The sequence below is a fragment of the Hippopotamus amphibius genome, chromosome 2 (assembly GCF_030028045.1).
Source record: "Hippopotamus amphibius kiboko isolate mHipAmp2 chromosome 2, mHipAmp2.hap2, whole genome shotgun sequence".
NCBI classification, from domain to species: domain Eukaryota; kingdom Metazoa; phylum Chordata; class Mammalia; order Artiodactyla; family Hippopotamidae; genus Hippopotamus; species Hippopotamus amphibius.
The window spans coordinates 163,708,958-163,727,575 of record NC_080187.1 but is presented as its reverse complement, the minus strand read 5'-3'; the positions used below and the strand labels follow the sequence as shown (position 1 = coordinate 163,727,575).

General features: G+C 39.2%; 1 protein-coding gene across 3 annotated transcripts in view; it reads left to right on the top strand.

Moving 5' to 3' along the window:
• NPAS3 (neuronal PAS domain protein 3) overlaps window positions 1-18,618 on the top strand; it is an 854,881-nt gene that overhangs the window by 115,036 nt on the left and 721,227 nt on the right. The window lies entirely within an intron of this gene.

Here is an 18,618-nt window from a genome sequence, read left to right as displayed (position 1 = left end):
TCTGGAAAAGTTATGAAATATTGATGGAAGCAATATTAAATTTTAATTAATTAAATCCCTTTATAGAAAATGTAAAGAAAGGTAAACACAATTTCACTGAAGGCATTAGCCTTTCTGGATATACTTTGCAAATATAGTTTGGTATGTTTTTGTCTTCAAATTCTTCTTTTGCAATAGAGTTTCATTATTGAAAAAAGTACCCTTTTTCCTTAAACCTCCTTTCTGAATACAAGCTGGTGAGTTCTGCTTTTATTTACTCCTCCAGTTGGGCTGTAGAGCGTTTTCTTTCATGGTTTCCGTTTTATAAAAGATCAAGAAATCCTGGAGCTTGCGGAGGCTGCTCTCTGAAATGGACACAAGATGAATACCGAATGGCACTGGGACTCTTTCCTGTATCTTTGCAGCTTATTTATCTCTGGCTTTATTTCCTGGTATTCTGTTGCTTAGTGTTATTCTCTCCATCAGAATTAGTGTAATTATAATGCAAAATTGTTTCTGATGAATATTTTTTGAAAATTCTTGTTATCTGTGTGTCATAATTACTGAGGCTCTTGGTGGTCAGGTTTCTGTAGTTTATTAGTGATTTTGTGGCTTTGTTGTGATTCATGGATACTTTGAAGAAGCCTTTTGCTGTAGAAGAAGGGGGTCCTTTAAAGACCATATTAAAGCAGCAGTTGATTGTTGACCATTCAGCCAACTGTTGTTCATTTGTAATTAAGCCAGTGTCACGTGTCTGACATTCCTATCTACTTAGAGGCTGTTTGTCAGTTTAAACTCAGGAGAGTGTGGATGGGATCTCTGGGAATTCAGTCCACAGCAAGGCTTCTCTTCTAACCGTAGGTGTCATCTGAAGGGCTTGCTTTTTTAAGAATTGGTGTTATTTGTAGTCAAGGTAGACACAGTAGGCAGCACAGCTGTGACTGCCAGGGAAAGTCACTAGGGGGATATTCATAACAAGGAAATATTGGCAAATAAATGATGAAGAAGGGGAGGGAATCCCCAAGATGTTAAATTGGAGCACTGTCACTGAGATGATTAATGGTGCTGTGTATTTTAGTGAAGATGCTGATCTGGGTTGTCTTGAAACTATAGTGTACGTTTAATAGCACCTATAAAGAAGCATGTGGTGCGTGAGCACACTGAAGAGAAAAGGCCGTGGATCCTGACTTTATTTTCCTGAGTGAGTATTTTCTCCAACTACACCTTTGGCTTCTGGTTATTGGAAAGCTGGTGTTTATGTTCTATATAGGAGTTTGTATATTCTATATATTTAATATTAAGCGGCATTTATATAGGTCACCTCCCTAGAGGATTGAAAATGTTTTGTGAAAAAGATGGGTATCTTTTCAGCACTTTTTATGGGTGAACACTGTCGGTAAAAGGGAAATACTGATCACTCAGGTTTGCTTAGTCATCCTAGGCATACGGGCAGTGCTGGCCATAAGGCCACAGCGGGTAGAGGGCCAGACTTCCATCACTGATGGCTCTAGTACAATTAAAAAAACACCTTTCCATTAATTTCTGGTGAAGGAGCGGCTGTCTTAGAAGACCTTCTAGCTTTCCGTGTCAGGCCATGAATATCCTGATTCTGTGTAATGAATTATCACTTGCCGTGAGGGCTCTTTTATCAAAGATGTCAGGTTCATCTTTGGGCAGTTACTTAACCTTCTTGGGCCTCAATAATTACTACTAGACAGAGGGCTAGACACAGGCAAGAGACATGTAGTCCTGTCGTCAATGAGTTTAGTATCTGGTAGAGCACTGTTTTCCAATTTGAGGGGCCCTACTGGAATATTGGGGTATGAATCCAGTTTGGTGGCTCAAGATCAGATATTTAAAAATGAAATGGAAGAGAATAGAGAATTTTAGCATTGCACTTAGGAAGAGTGTGTTTTAGCTTGTGAGGCTTCCAGTTTTTGTGTGTGTATGTGTACCCAAAACTGCACAAATGTGTGTACATGGGGTGGGTTATGAGTTAAAATGTTTGTCACTGTGTTTTCTACCCAAAAAAGATTGAAAGCCATGATAGTAGGTGGTAGGTAGACATGTAAACATAATAACATATGGGTCTTAAGTCAGTAAGTGTTCAGGGTACAGTGGGTTATAAAGAAATGGTCAGTCTGTGAAAAGCGTTCAGGAATGAAAAGGCTGCATTGTCTGGTCTCTCATCTAGGATGTGCTGGAGCCAACCTGGATGGGCTCATGAGAGCTGACCGTATGCTCATCTTTCCAACTCTTTGACCCCTAACCTCATGTTGGTGACTTGAAATTGGGGAGAGTATTTACACTATGGAAATTGGAAAGTGCTGCACATCGGGTGCTTTCCTACCACCACCTAGTTGTTAAATATTTACCAGCATATATCACTTAAGAGGAGTGATATTCTTTCCAACTGTAATTCTATGGCTTTATAATTATTGTGAATTATTTTACATTTTAAAACATTTTATGTATGGCATTTAGGTGTTAGTGGAAATTATTAAAATAATTAAGTCATTTAGATAATGTTGAAGTTTAAAGTGCATAGGAATATGAAATCTGTGATTAATTATTTCAAAATGTCCATAACTTATGGTGTCACAATAATGATAGTTACCCTAACTTCTTACATTAAATGATTATGACATGGACAGTTTAAAACTTCAGATTGTAATTGGTGACATTAAGTTTTTTGGCAAAGGGTAGGAATACAGTGTTTTTAAGAATGCTAACCGCATTGTAAATACTTTACAAATTTCATTGCTTTATGTTAAGCTGTCATTTTGCTAAGTGTTGAAACTTTTAGATCCCAGACTCCTCTCTCCAGTCTCAGCTCTCTTTATAGTTTGCAATATAGTTATCTTGGATTTTAGTGAACCCATCTATAAAGTAGTAGATTTGACTGGGAGATGACAATTATTTCTAATTAAAACAGTTGTCTTATTTTTTTCTGTTTTCAATCATAAAAGTAAAAGTAGTATGGATCGTCGGAAAAAAGACGTCCCCCTCCATAATAACTGTGATAACTTTAAACTTTATTTTTAAAATATTTTTATATTTTTTGTTTTTTTAAGGAATTGATCATCACAAGTCAGCATAGTGATTTTACCTTTAGGGAGAGTGTGAGGTTAGGATGAGGAAAGGCACATAGTGAAAGGGCTTCTGGGGGTGCTAGCCGTGCTTTATTTCATGACCTGGATGTTTTTGGTTCATATTTATTCATTAAACTATACCTATGCCTTCTGCAAAAAACAAAACAAAACAAACTTTATTTTCAAAGAAAGACGAAAATATTTGAGTCACGGGAAGGGACGCTTTCACGGACGTGAGATGGAATTGTAGCAATAAATTCGTCAACTCACCTGTGTTAATGTGGTTGTGAGGAAAGAGGACGAGGCAGGAAAGAGTCAGCTGAGAAAGGGCTGTAGCGCCTTAACGTTTGTCACACTTTAGCTGTATGGTTGGACGCTACTGTGGAGGGGTTCGAGGAAGACTCGGCATCCCTGACGTGCCTGTTGTTGAACTCAGCCTTGAGACCGAGTCTGGGGAGGTTAGAACTTCAGTTTCTGACTGACATTTATTGAGCCTGTGCTGTGTCATTTTGGTAGGCGCGGCTGTACCTATTTTAAGCAAAGGGGTTTAACGTGGGGTTCCTAGTCTCAAAGTGCAGCCAGGATTGAGAAGATTTTTGTTATCGACTAGACAGATGCCACGTAAAGAGGAGGGGACACTGGCAAGTTTGTGAGGGTTGTCTGCTGTCTTCTCCATCCCAAGCCCATCTTCCGCCTCTGTGAAATGCATTCCACCTGGATACCTGGGTAGTGTTTCATGCCTGGGCCTTTCCCCAAAGAGGGGGGGCATGCGTTTTTGTCTCTCCCCCTCATTGCAGATCAGGTGTTGTTAACTGATGTTACTCTTCCATTTGAATTTTAATAAGCAGCTCCAAGTAAATAATTCAAGCAAAAAAGTGTGGCTTCTCCACACGTTTTTGTAATTTCAGACACCATGACAGGGATTGGAGAAATTAATGTGGGCCTGGAGGAACAAACCCAGAAGGAGGGTGGTGTTCTCCTACTAGGGACGATATCGCAAGCCTGGCCTTGGCCAAGAAGTAGGGGTTTGGAAATGGGAAGATTCAGACTCAAAAGAGAGAAGGAATTCACAGGGTCCAGGAACAAGAGGGGGAGAATGAATGAAGAAAGAAGAAATTCACCAGGCTTTATCTGCTGTGCTGTGCCAGAGTGCTTACCACTAGCACGTGTCCTCCCAATTAAGGAGAACAAGACAGGTGCCTTGTCAGGCAGGCTGCTGGGGGATAGATGGTCACCAGTGCTGAAGGAGAAGGAAAGGTCAAGGAGGCTCCAGTGGCAGCAGCAAGTTCTTTTACTGGTTGTTTAACCTGATTGATTGATTGTTATTATACTGGCTCCCCCTCCCCCACCTCACACACATTAGAATAATTTATGCCAGTTGTGTTTGTATCAGTAAATACCAAAGAACTGAGAAAAGAGAAATATACGGTGAACTTCATAAAGAGCTCTAATAGAATCTGCATGTTAAACAGACATTGAACTTTGTAGCAAGAACTGCTTCAAGCCTTTCAACATCCAAATGAATTCTAATTTCCACATCATGCCTTTCAGACCTCAGCATGGTTTCTGGTGGTTTCTCCCAGTTAATTTTAGCATCACACCAGTGATTTTGCCTGCAAATGACTTGAAGTAGCATATCTTGGTAATGTGGATGGCATGAAAGTATATTATTTAGGGCTAATATCAGACTAGCTTTAAAAGGAACTAATTTATTCATTTAACAAATGTATTTTGATTGCCACCTGTGAGTCAGGTACTATTTTACACAAACTGACTTAGTCAAAAGTGACTGAGAAAACCTCTGCCCTCCAGAAGCCTAGAGGACCGAGATGTAAACAAGTAATTGGGGTTCCATGTGCCAGGTGCCTCTAGTGAGATGAGTGCAAACTGTGGAAGTGGTGCCGTTAAAGGGGTATTTTTAATAGTCATGGTGGGCCCTGGAGTCTTCATGGTGGAGGAGATACCTGATTTGGGGGAGGGGTGCTTGAGGTAGTGATTTGGGCTAAAAGATGGGTATTTCTGGTGTCGCATATCAAAAATGGCAAGTATCAGCGGTGGAGGGCTGGGGAAAGGGGCCAGCTGAGGTTGGAGAAGAAGGGGAAGCAAAGGCATCAGGCAGGCTGCACTCCTGTGAGGCTCTGGAGGGGTTTTCAGGAGGGGCCGAGTGGGGAACAGACTGCCTGCTAGAGAATAGCTCTGGCGAGAGCTTAGCGCTGAGGCAGGAAACCTGCTGCGGGAGTGGCCCCTGGCTTCAGGGCCTCCTCTGTTTAGAAAGTTACTTGGTGTGCTTTGAGTGGAAGAGTGTGCGGTCATCCTGTGTTTGTTAGTTTGAAGTTATTTTCGATTTATAAACATCTTGGAGGACCCTCCCTATGTGAAATCCAGTTCAGGACCTGTCCGCAAATTCACTGCTTTTCTTGGCTTGAGGTGCTACATATTTGCCTTTCTCCTCGCAGACCACTTGTAATTCAAGATAAAGAAATGCCACAGAGTAAAAATGGACAGGCACAGGAGGCATGATTTAAAATGAAAGAGTATTAATTGGCTTCACCAGAGTGTATATTTTCATTATGAGAGAAGTGACGGCCTAGATTTTTAAAAATAATTGGTTAGTGACACACCTGCAGTATGTATGAGAACTCTGGAAACTTGAGAACAGAAAGTAAAGGTCAAGGTTAGAGGAATAGAGCTACAATGAGCCTTTTGTAGGCATGCTGTTCAGCTACAGTGTTCAAAATCACTAACGGGTGGTTTCAGAGAGGGACAGAGACTAATGTGCTTGCGCCCAGATTTAAAGAATAATAGAGCAAACTTATAGTTACACATGAACTATGGTTTTAATAAATTCTCTTCACCTTAAGAGCAGCGTGTTCTGTGTTTTGAGTTTGTAAATGTGTCTTTAGTGAATTTTCGGACTTAGTTTATGCACTGGAGTCGAAGAAGTATGCTTTAGTCTAAGTTAGATCCACAAGTCCATGCATTAATATTTAATCATTGCTAGAGAAGGCCAAACCTCCTGAAAATGGATCTGAGTTTTATCCTAGCCCCACAATTATCTATGCGATACGGGACAGTGGCTAAGTTACTCATTAACTCTTTAAGCTTCTGTTTTCTCACCTCTAATATGGAGGCAAAAATGATAATTATCTCATAGTTGTTTTGAGGATCAATGTGATGATAAAGGTGCTGACTAACGTTACTAATCTTTTACCAGGTACCGATGTCTGACAGTGGGCTAGTAGCTTATCATATACTCTTTAAAAGTCTTTACAGAAAACGTGGCACTAGGTACGATTTACCACCGTTTTACAGATACTTACAGAGTAGCTCACTCAAGGTTGAGAAGGTAGGATATGGTGGGATTTGGATCAGCATCACTAAACCATGGCTCACTGGCCACCTCTGGTCCCACTGCCTGTTTTTGTAAATAAAGTTTTATTAGAACACTGCTACACCCATCCGCTTAAGCATCGTCTGTGGCTGCTTCTGTGCTACGATGGCAGAGTGGAGTAGTGGTGATGGAGACCAGGGCCCTCAAAGCCTCAGATGTTTCCTGTGTGGCCCTTTACAGAAAAAGTTTACTGACCCCTGCATTAGACCTCAGTCGTCTGGCTGCAGTGTAAGGTCTAAGCCACAAAAACACTTTCTGTGGTGTTTGGCATATAGTAAACATTCACTGAATGAGCAGTACTTTGTTAGTTATCTAACTTAGGGTACAACTGTTCACCTCATAGAGCTCTTGTTTGCAAAAGGGAAATAATCATTCAACCTCCAGCAAGATAAGCCATTATAACTATGGAAATGTTGAGGAAGTTAAAGTTCCTAAAGGAATACTTCCTGAATTGTATGTTAAACTTGCCATTTATTACCATGTGTTATGTGATACAAATGCAAGAATTTCTACTTTCATAGCATTCAAAGCACTGTATTCCATTGTAAGGAATAATTGTGAACTTTAGTGAATATTCAGGGTTGCTGTTAATTTCATGCACCAGAAAATTTCATATGCTTAGGAAGATTATATTTTCTTAAATTTCCAATGAAAAATACATTAAAATATTGTGGAAATACCACTTAAACCGTATTATTATTTGTGTTAAAAGTATGTATAAGTTTACAGTAGAAAAAATGCAACAGGATTTTTTATCCACTTAAATGAGAAGATACATGATTAGCATACCCCACTTAATAGTCTTACCAATAACAAAGGGAAGAGATTATGGTTTCAGTTTTACTCAGAACTTTTATTTCCATGTATTTGTCTATTGATTCAGGAAATTCCCTGTCCTCTGCTCAGTAATGACCTTGGATTTGTGTTACTTTGGAGCTTATTGAGTGCACTGTGGCAGGCCATCAACTTGTGTTAAGAGGATATTCTTGGAATTACCTTTCATTAGGCCCAATGCCATGGCTCTGGGTTGGTGAATTGGGGTGGGGGAGCGATTCCTAGATTAGTTATGTTTTCTCTTGGAAAGGTCTTTTTGAATAGAGATGCAACACATTTCATTCCAAAACATGTAGAAAATACATGTAAACATAAAGAAAAAAAAATATCATTTGTAATTGCACCGCCCATAGACAGCCACCATTAAAAATTTGTTATCTATCCTTATATATAATTGTGTGTGTTTATATGCATGTCATCTTTGATAGATGTATATCCACATATGTAGGTTTTACTTGTGAATCCATCCACAGGTTGCCTCAGCTGGGAAATATCTGGGGTGAAGTATTCTAATTTGTACACAGGCAGCTTATTTAAGGGAATTTGAAAACTGTATAGTCAACTTCCACATAGAAACTACTTTCTGCGGAAATTTGCTTTCTTACGCAACATATTTTTTTCCTGTTATGGTTTGTGTTTCCTTTCTGGACTATTATTACTTTCTTGTGTGGGAATTCTTTTGTTAGAAAAAAACAAGAGAACTCCAGCAAGAACTAGTGATAAAATTTTCAGCAGAAAAATCCTTCTTTATGCTCTCAATATTTTTATCTAGCGAGTCTTATTGAAAGGTAGAAAGTTACAGGATGAAGCTAATGGTGAACAGGATATAGTGGGCTCGAGGAACATATAGCTTTTTTAGATCAGAATATGTACATGTATGGGAAGTAACCGTTAAACAATTAGATGGAGTCTTTTGGCTGCTTTACAAACTCATTCTCTCACATGCCACGTATGCCGCATCATTCCTTAGGCTGCTTAAAAAGAAAATTCTACTTACTGTGTTCAGCACTGAGATATTTCCATCGAGTACTCAAAGCAGAGAGAATTCTGGTTTCTGGGAGGATTTTGGTTCAATGACCAGAGTGTAAGGAAGGTATTCTTGGGTGATTTTCCATTGGCAAACTTGAGACCTTTGTGATTCACATATCAGTGTGAGGATTCTTTGGAATTGAGTGCTTGATATTTATGTGATTAAATAGACTACCTCTGTATCTTATTTAAAACCTAATTTCCCTTCCCTTCCTTCAGCTCAGTTATTGCTCCCTGCAATAAATACCAAATACAATAGTATTTATATAGAAGATGTTATATATAGGGCCTCACTCTCAGCTTTTTCTCATTAGGTACTAATGACAAGAGGCCTGTTTCTTTCTAGCAATTCTCATCACTTGCATTTCAACCAACATAAGCTTCCGTAACAGCCTCATTTCCTTGACTATTGCCTGTCCGGGGTGCTCAGAGTGAATTGCAGCCAATTGCATGCCTTGGCCTTGAAACCAGAAGAGGTACATGATCTTCTTGATGATTCTTTCTTTGCTTCCACTCTCCAACCACACTAACAAAATTGTTTTAGAAGTGAAATTGAGTTGGCATGGCTCTGTTGGGCACAGTCTCCCATTCCGTGTGCTTTTTAGACACCAGCTGGATCTCCTTGTGAAGAACTGCATTCACAGTGCAGGATTCCCCCACCATCAGAAAGCAGGGCATTCCTATGAAAGCTTTCGTAAGCCAAAATGATGTAAAGTGAAGAAGCAACTACCTGAGGACCCATTTTGCTAACAGATGCACAAAATAAATCGAGAATAAAACAGATGCTCACAAACACAGTTCAAAGCTATGAGGGCTTGATGCTGAGCGTAGTTCCTGGGGAAGGAGCTTGGTGGTGCCTCTCACTGCTCAGGGTGCGTTGCTTATGTAACAGCTCACTGCAAAACAAACACTGAAAGCTGTTTTCGCTTTTGGTTTTTCCCCTAAATGTGAAAGTCCTCTTCTGATTTCTTTCAGTTATTGAAAACAGGTACTAACGTAGTCTTTCATAAAAGTAAAGCGATGTAAAGCAAATTTTAGAAAAGCAGGGTATACCTGTAATAACAGGGCGGTCTTTGCTCACTTTCAGGGAAGCAGCATGCTTTTCCAGGGACTGCCTAACTGCTTGATGGCTTGCAGAGGGAAAATAGGCAGCAGCTCCAATTCTCATCCCCTGGAAAAATTCATCAGGTGTCCTAAGTCTTGAATTAATATCGATGAAAGCAGTGATGGTCATGTCACCATGTTTTTAAAAGGAGAGTTTTGGAGACACATCCAGTGGGGATGAAGGTGGAGGGTAGGGGGAGTTCCTGAGTTCTTGTAAAATTGATGAGCTATAAATTCATCTGATAGCAAGATTGTTTACCCTATTTTCTGAATGCTGCTTGCCCAGAGCTAGTAACAATTTATATGAGGCCGGTAGGAGTGAAGAATGCTGTGTATGTGTGTGTGTGTGTTTAATTTATAGCACTTGTGAAATGCCTTGGGGAAGGAAAGACTAAACTAAAATTACAGGGCAGCAGATTTTAAGTAGTGTATTTTTATAAGGATCTAGTGGCAAGTTTGGTTCACTTGCACCATAAATACCTTTATTGGCTCTGTTCAGGAGAAATTTGCAGGACACAAACCATTGTTGTGGTACAGAGTGTCCTCAAAATTCGAGGCTCTGAGACATAGACAGTACAGCTGCATTTATTCTGCCATCAAAAGGAAATACTCATTGATGCTGAGGCCTTTCATTGTGAGGCTAAATTGATCCTTCTGGGGACAAAAGCAGTTTTAACTCTTGATAGTGAAGTTAGGTTTCAGTTTCACCATTCCTGCTTCTGTGTTAGCTGATTTTCCATATGCAGTAATATGGATGCAGGAATTGATGAGCTGAAATTAGAAGGAAAGGAAGAACACTGTGGTGTTCTGTGGTCTTTAGGCATTATGATAATTGACCCCAACAACCATTTTTTTTTCCGTTCTCTATTGGAGTATAATAGCTTTATACTGTTGTGCCAGTTTCTGCTATACAACAAAGCAAATCAGCTGTGTTTATACATATACCCACATACCCCCTCCCTCTTGAGCCTCTCTCTCGAGCATCCCTCCCACTGTCCCTATCCCACCTCTCTAGATCATCAGCAATCATCGAGTTGATCTCCCTGTGTTAAGCAGTTGCTTCCCACTAGCTATCTATTTTACATTTGGTAGCATATAAATGTCAATACTACTCTTTTACTTTGTTCCAGCTTTTGCTTCCCCACCTCCCCATGTCCTCAAGTCTGTTCTCTACCTCTGCATCTTTATTCTTCCTCTGCCACTGAGATCATCAATACCATTTTTTTTAGATTCCATATATATGTGTTAGCATATGGTATTTGTTCTTCTCTTTCTGACTTACTTCACTCTGTATGACAGATTCTAGGTCCATCCACCTCACTACAAATAACTCAATTTCATTCCTGTTTATTGCTGAGTAATATTCCATTGTGTATATGTGCCACATCTTCTGTATCCTTTCATCTGTTGATGGGCATTTAGGTTGCTTCCATGTCCTGGCTATTGTAAATAGTGCTGCAGTGAACATTATGGTACATGTTTCTTTTTGGATTATGGTTTTCTCTGGGTATATGCCCAGTAGTGGGATTGCTGGGTCATATGGTAATTCTATTTTTAGTTTTTTAAGGAATCTCCATACTGTTCTCCATAGTGGCTGTACCAATTCACATTCCCACCAACAGTGCAAGAGTGTTCCCTTTTCTCCACACCCTCTCCAACATTTATTGTTTCTAGATTTTTTGATGATGTCCATGGTGACAGTGTGAGGTGATACCTCATTGTGGCTTTGACTTGCACTTCTCTAATGATTAGTAATGTTGAGCATCTTTTCGTGTGTTTGTTGGCCATCTGCATGTCTTCTTTGGAGAAATGTCTGTTTAGGTCTTCTGCCCATTTTTGAATTGAGTTGTGTTTTTGATATTGAGCTGCATGAGCTGCTTATATATTTTGGAGATTAATCTTTTGTCAGTTGCTTCATTGGCAAATATTTTCTCCCACTCTGAGGGTTGTCTTTTCATCATATTTATGGTTTCCTTTGCTGTGCAAAAGCTTTTAAGTTTCATTAGGTCCCATTTGTTTATTTTTGTCAACAACCATTTTTGAAGTAAGTAAGTAGTATACTCATTTTGCACTCAGGAAAATGAAGGCGCAGAGATGGTAGGCTAGTTGCTCAGTTTACACAGCTAATAAAGTTTAATCTGGTGACTGTTGATAGCAGAATAATCTGAGCCAGTCTGGCCCAGCAGTTTGTCCCTGTAAACAGAAGGATGTAGTGCTTTGGAGCAGGATGATAATTTTCCTCAGAAAAACATTCATCCTCTACTAAAGGATAGTTGACGGGAATCTATTGCTGCAAAAGAATAAGACCCTGAGGAACTGAAAGACTTACCTGTAGAAGAGGGAGGTTTCTTATATTTGAACATTAGTCACTTAAACATTGTGTTCCCAGCTGTGTGCCCTCCAGTATGGGGGCAGTTAGAGCTCCCCTTTGGAAATTTCATCTGTTCTTACGCTGCAGTTATCACACAGAAATGGATGAATCTAAAACTTTTATATCAAGCCCTACTTCTTTCCAGATTCAAGTTTTATGTTTCCAAACTGCTTGATGTCTCTGCCTGTGATCCACTTTATATCAACCTCTGCATCTAAAAACCAAGACATTTCCAGGCACTTCTTGGAAAGTCATTCCCAATTAATCCTCAGAGCAGCCCAGTGAACTATGTTTCATCTCCATCGTACATGGGGAAAAACCCTAACCCAACCAGACAAAAAAACCCTTAAGTCCTAGAGATTAAGTGATTTGAACAATCTCACACGGTGGCAGTGTGGCGAGGCCCTCCTGCAAAGAGGCCTTCCTGAGTTCCCAGTCGAAGGCTCTCTCCAGGACAGGGTCGCCATTCTTCCAGAAAAGAAATCCGCCTCATCCTTAGACTGTGCCTCTCCCACCCTGCACTACTTTGCTGTATCTAATTTTTCTGGTCGGACTCACTCTTGGAATCATGTTCTACTCTACCTAGTCCGAAACATCCTGCTAAAAATCATTCTCTTCTTTTTCCATATCCTTAATCTAAGCTCTTATTTCATCCCTAGATTGTTGCAGTTTCCTCCTTAGTCATCTTATCTCTCATCTCATTCCGTTTTATTAGGTTGATTGCTTGAGTCCACCCAAAGTACCTTGCAATGCCATACAAATTTTCTTTCTGGACTACCTTATAAATAGTTATCAGATTGAAATGATGTTTCCAGCATATTTCCTTGCTCAAAATCATTGACTGTTGATTCTCATCCCGTGGTGTCTATAGCTTAGTGTTTAAAACCCACCAGTCTTGCTCTAGTTTGCGCCCCCCCCGCCGCTCCCAGCCCCACCCAGGTCTTCCTCAACACAAGCTCTCTGCTCCTGTCTGTGAAATGTGTCCACTTACTTGTGTTAGCTACAACATATGCACTATCTCTGTGCCTTTGCTTTATCCACAGTGGTTTCTCTCCTCTCTTAATTCAACACATTGATTGGGTATGGTCTATAACCAGGAACTATTATTTGGGACATGTCGATGAACAAAGACCAGAATCTTTGCCCTCCAAGTTAGAGGGCGTTAGAGACAGGCAGTAAACAACAAATGTTGAAAACTAAGTAGATCACAGTCTGTTAGGTGGTAGTCAGTGCTATGGAAGAAAACACAGGTTAAGAAGAAATCAGGAGTGCTGGGGTGAAGTTTTTGTTATGGTTTCAAGTAGGTGAGACTTCATTTAAGAGGATGACATTTCCCTCTAAGGATGTGAGGGAGGTAGGCATCTGGATTGGCAGGGGAAGATATTCTAGGCAGGGCAAAGGCTCTGAAGCTTAAGGCTTTTTGATGTGTTCAGAGACCACAGGAGGACAGTGCGGTGGGGACTGTGTGAGCAGGGAGGACAGTAGCAGGAGACAGTGGGCAAGGTAACAGGGAGCCCACACGTGGGACCCTGGCAGGCCACGTAAGGCTTCTGGCTTTTACTCTACCTGAAATGGGACCTTGGGAAGATTTTTGAATTGAGGCGTAATGGGATATAATTTAATTTTTAGAATCAGTCTGGTGACTGGCTGAGCATATTCTTCAGGGGGATGAGAGTAGAAGAAGGGAGACCAGCTTGGAGACTATGACCATAAGCAAGGTGGCTTATACCAGTGGTGCAGAAGTGGAGGTGGTGAGAAGACGGGATTCTGACCTATTCTGAAGGAAGAGCCAACAGGATTTCCTGATGAGGTGGATTGAGGGGGGGATAGAAGAGAGACGGAGGCCAATATTGAGTCCAAGATTAAATCCTCAATATTGAGTCCAAGATTTACTCTGTATCACATATTTGGGGCACTCAGTTGTATATATGCAAATATATACCTTTTAGGAACTTACACAGAGTGGAGAGGCATGATATAAACTTATAGAAGTTAAAGGATAAAGGAGTCTGTGTGGGTGTGTGTATGGATGATTTCTCAATAAAATTGCATGTTCCTTAGAGATATTTGTTTATTCACTCCACAGACCTTCTTAAGGTGCTTGTTAAAGGCCAGTGATTGTCTTACCTCCTCAGTAGTGCTAAAGGCAATTAGAGGCAACTTCAGTGTAGAGGGTAAGTGCAGAGGCTCTGATGGAGACTGATGTGTGCAAACCCCAGTTGCACTATTTTTTGCTGAGTGATCTTGAATAAGTTACATAAGCTCTCTGTTCCCCATTTTTCTCATCTGAGTAATAATAGTCGCTCTCATAGGGTTTATCATGGGGAATAAGTGTACTAATACAGGTAACATACTTAGAACAATGCCTGGTACATACTAAGTGCTCAAATACTGATTACCATTCCTAAGTAAATGTTCAGGAAAAATTAGTTAAAAGAGGATTAACATTTGGAATGACTTTCCTCCTTTAAACACCTGTATTCAGACTTGTCAAGCTGCATGGGTAATATGAATAAGGTCTTGTATTAAGCTTGGCTCTCTAGCTGACGGTTAAAAAATAAAATGGGAGAATTGTATTATGATCAGTCTGATTACCTGTCTCTCTTTGGAGGTGCACGTGGAGTCTGGTCAGCATCCCCTTCTGGGTATATTTGATTGACAGACAGACAGCATTTAAATACCTAACACATAAAAAGATCAGTGTTTTCTTATTATTTTTTAGCTTAAAATGTTGAATGTGTATTAAAATGAGAAAAATAATTTTCAGGATAGATATGACTTTCCTAGTACATAAAAGCAAGGAGATCACATCAAGAAGGGAATATTATTTTTTTGTCCAAGTACAGGAAATTACTATTTTCCCCTCCATGTTTATGTTTTGATACCTAGTATCTCTTTTTTTTTTCCCCTCACGTGGTTGTTTGTCCTTTCATTCCTCTTTTTATCAGCAGCTAATTTGGCCTCCAAATCTAGGAATGAGCAATGCTTTGCTGCTATGGAAATCATGCAGACATCTTTCGTGTCAGGGGCGGTTTGAAGAGTAGCTGAATTCGGCTTTCATTGTGCCTGGTACAGAGTGAGGCACTGAGGTTCTGTTTGAGCTCAGTATTCCTGATCTCACTCTATACATCCTAGATGGCAGTGCAGACAGTGGCTGTCAATGAGTAACAGGTAAATATTGAACAGGGAAGCCCTTTTGATTAACTTTGTGGATCATTATTTGACAGTATCTTGTGTCGGAACAGCTCCATCACTCATGATCATAGCTCATGGCGTGGGGGTCAGAGCATCAACCTGCTGATTGGAAGGCTGAGGTTGCATTCTTCTGTACCTGTCCTGCATCCATGCAGTGCTGGACTGATTACAACTATCCAATGAGCAAAATGGTGGCTGTTTAGCACAATAGAAATGCAAGATTTAAGATGATAAAGCACAAAGAATGCTCAAGAGAGTCTCTGTGCTGTGTTGATATAAACATATTAAAGCATATTTATAGTAACTTTTTGAAGTATATAACAATATGGTGCTCTTAATTTTTTTATCCAGATTCAGAAGTCTTTGTCTATTATGAAATTTAGACAGTTATGGCAGACTGAAGTGATTTTTGGTCTAGTGTGTGCTGAAAATAAGTAATTTCAGCATCTGTCCTCTTTCCTAGATTTAGTCCGTACCACCTAATGGGCACAGATTGCCCTATGGGGCATTTACCCAGAAGGTGGTTCCGTAATCTCTTTGCTCTTTATTAAGTGATTCTGATCCAGCCATTGAACCTCATGGTAAATTAATAGTTTATCGTCGTTTGGAACACTACCATTATCATTATTATTTCTGAGCTTCCATCAAAGACTATGCACAGCATTTGGTAAAAAGATATAGATGGGATTGGACAGAAATGGACAGTCTTCTGCTCTCAAGAAACATTTCTAGGTCATCACTTACATGGTCATAATAAAAAGATACAGATAAGCCCTGATTAGATTGTTCATGCATCTTCAGGAGAGACACAGTTCAGTGGCGAAATAGGCAATTCCAAAAAGTTCATAAAGTTAACATTTTGGAGTGAATCTTTTTCAGTTGAGTCTTTTAATCATGTTGAAATATAGAAATGTTCAGAAAACTAAGTGCAATAATTAAAATTATTAAAATAACCAGTGAAAATCTATCTCATCATTCTAGAGCAATAATTAAAATGTAGGCATTTTATGATGTTTTAAATGTATAATTACATTTTAAGTTCCTTAATTACATAGATTAATGCCATTGTTACTTGCTATTAAACATTTATGAACCACAAAAGGGACAAAATTACTTAAAGAATGTTGGGTGGAGTCTTAATTTTATGTGTCACTTAAGTGTTAACCTCATGCAACCTAGTCAAAATAATAGCAGCCAAAAAATTAAAGGTAAATTTATTCTGAAAATTATCTGAATAAGAAGTACACTATAAAGTGGTTATGCTAACTAGAACTGTAAACTACATGTTTTCATCACATTTCTGAGGAAGAGATTCTATACTGGTATCTTTTTAAGTGTTTCAATTTTGCTTTTAAGTGAACACTGGAAAATAGTAATAATCTTGCTCTTTAGTTGTAATGTGCTGGACTAATTGATGGGAACACTGCCCCCCCCCAAAAAAAAAAACAGGAAAGGATTTAAAAATTCATTTAGAAAATAGTCACGATTAGATAAGTATTACAAAGTAATGTATTACAAATTACTGTATTATATTATGAAATTTAGACAAACCTGTAATATGCATGCAAAATACACAGTAAATTGCAAACTTAATGCAACAAATATGAAATGTCTTTACAATAGAAGAATACTGAATACTTAAACATGAAATGTCTTTAAAATAAGAAAAAGACTGAACACTTAAAGAGCCCTAAATACTTAAAGGGCTGCTGTACTTGTCTCTTTCCCCAGAGGGTCTCAGGCTCTAAATTTGGATTAGGTTCCAAGTGAACATGTGTTGGGTTGTCCCATCCTAACCCACACCACAAAGCTAGAACATGATTTGACATAAATCTTTGTTTAGAACCGGAACAAGGGGGATGCTGTGGGTCAGGCTGGAATTGGCAGGACTGTGTGGAAATGTGCCCACATGGCATAGTATCTAGCAGAGCCAGTACTCCTAGGCCTTTGGTTTTTCTCGAAATTACAGGTAGTGAATTCAACATCCAGTCTCTGCCTTATAGAATAGGAACCTTGGGACATAGTATTCTTTCATGTAGACTTATTTGTGATCCATAGTACGATTGGTACTTTAGTTATAAGAAAAATATAAAAACATAATAAATATATATGTATAATAAAAACATGTATTTTAATTAAAAAATTTCCTAATAATTTCCAGCTTAAAAAGAATTTGATGTTTATACCCCAACAGGAAATAGAATGCACTGGAGAAGGACTTTTTAAATGATGGTGACATCATTGCTGGCTTTTAATATTCCATTTTAGTTGCTAGGCAATTTGGTAATGTTTGGAGGGAAATGGAATATATTGGGGGAAGATATGGTAGCTGTGAAAGTTATTTGGCTTCTTTCAGGAACAAATGTTCATTTGTCAAGGAAATATTTATCATCTCTGGGAGAAACTGTAGACATTCCTCAATCTCAAGGAAGTTTCAGACCATCAGCAGAACTCAGAAATAAAATAATGTATTGATTCAGTAAATATTTCCTGAATACCTACTAAGTACCAGGCATTGTCCTAGGCCCTAGTTATTCAGTGATAAACAGGACATCCAAAGTTTGTACAGCATGGAGTTTATACTTGATCGAGGAGTGCAGCCAATATACAGATACATGTGTGATTTTCATAAGGTAGTGCTCTACAGTACAAAGGAAATTAAATCAGTACAAGGGGTGGAGTATGACAAGTGCTTTTCCTACAAGACAGAATGTTAAGTGCCTTCAGAAGGGTATAAGTCTCTTAGTCCTCTGCAAGTCCAGGAGAATAAGATCATTTATGGCGGTGGGGAACTGGGAAATTCTTTTGGGGGAGGATGAAACTTAAAATGGCCTTTGTTGGATGAGAATGAACAAGTCGTGTTTATATAGACAGAGGATGGAAATAAGAGTTTCTGTTAAGAATTTACTAGAAATGAGAAGTGGTAGGATTTATGGCACCTTGAAGGAGAAGGGAGGAATTTGGATTTGGTATTTTATATGGTTTCAATAAACTGAAGGGTTTGGGCTGAGGAATAGTATAGTATGTGGGATTTTTCTAGCCTCCGTGTTTGTGTGGAGTGGATGAGAAAGAGGCCACCTGACAGGCTGTTATGAAAATCAAGAAGTGAGAAGACTATGTAAATTTTCTATCTGGGCAAGCATTGACTATTTCAAGATTTATTGAAAGACTGCTATGTGAACATGGGTTTGTGTGGATGGACCGTGTGATTTTCTGACTCATGAAAGTGATTTGCAGACCAGAAAGTTTGAAAATCACTGTTCTAGGTCCAGTATGCTGGCTGTGGTTTACATGATTACCTACATTCTTCAACAGGATTTGATCAGGAAATACTTTAAAAATTAAATATTTCAATAGAGCACAAAGAAGAGCTCATCAGATAACAAATGCTTTGGGGCATAAATAGGCAGCCAAAAGCGGTTCCATAGATGAATTACTCACTAAAAGAAATGGCCACCATTTAATCCCTATCTTATAAGAAACAAATACGTGTTAACATTAGAGGAAAGGGATGAATAACATCTCCTAGTGATTGGCAAATAATGACCTTCAGCTCTTTTTTGTTAGTATATGTTGCTTGTGAATCAAGGTGCCAATCAGACATAACACATGCATGTTACAGG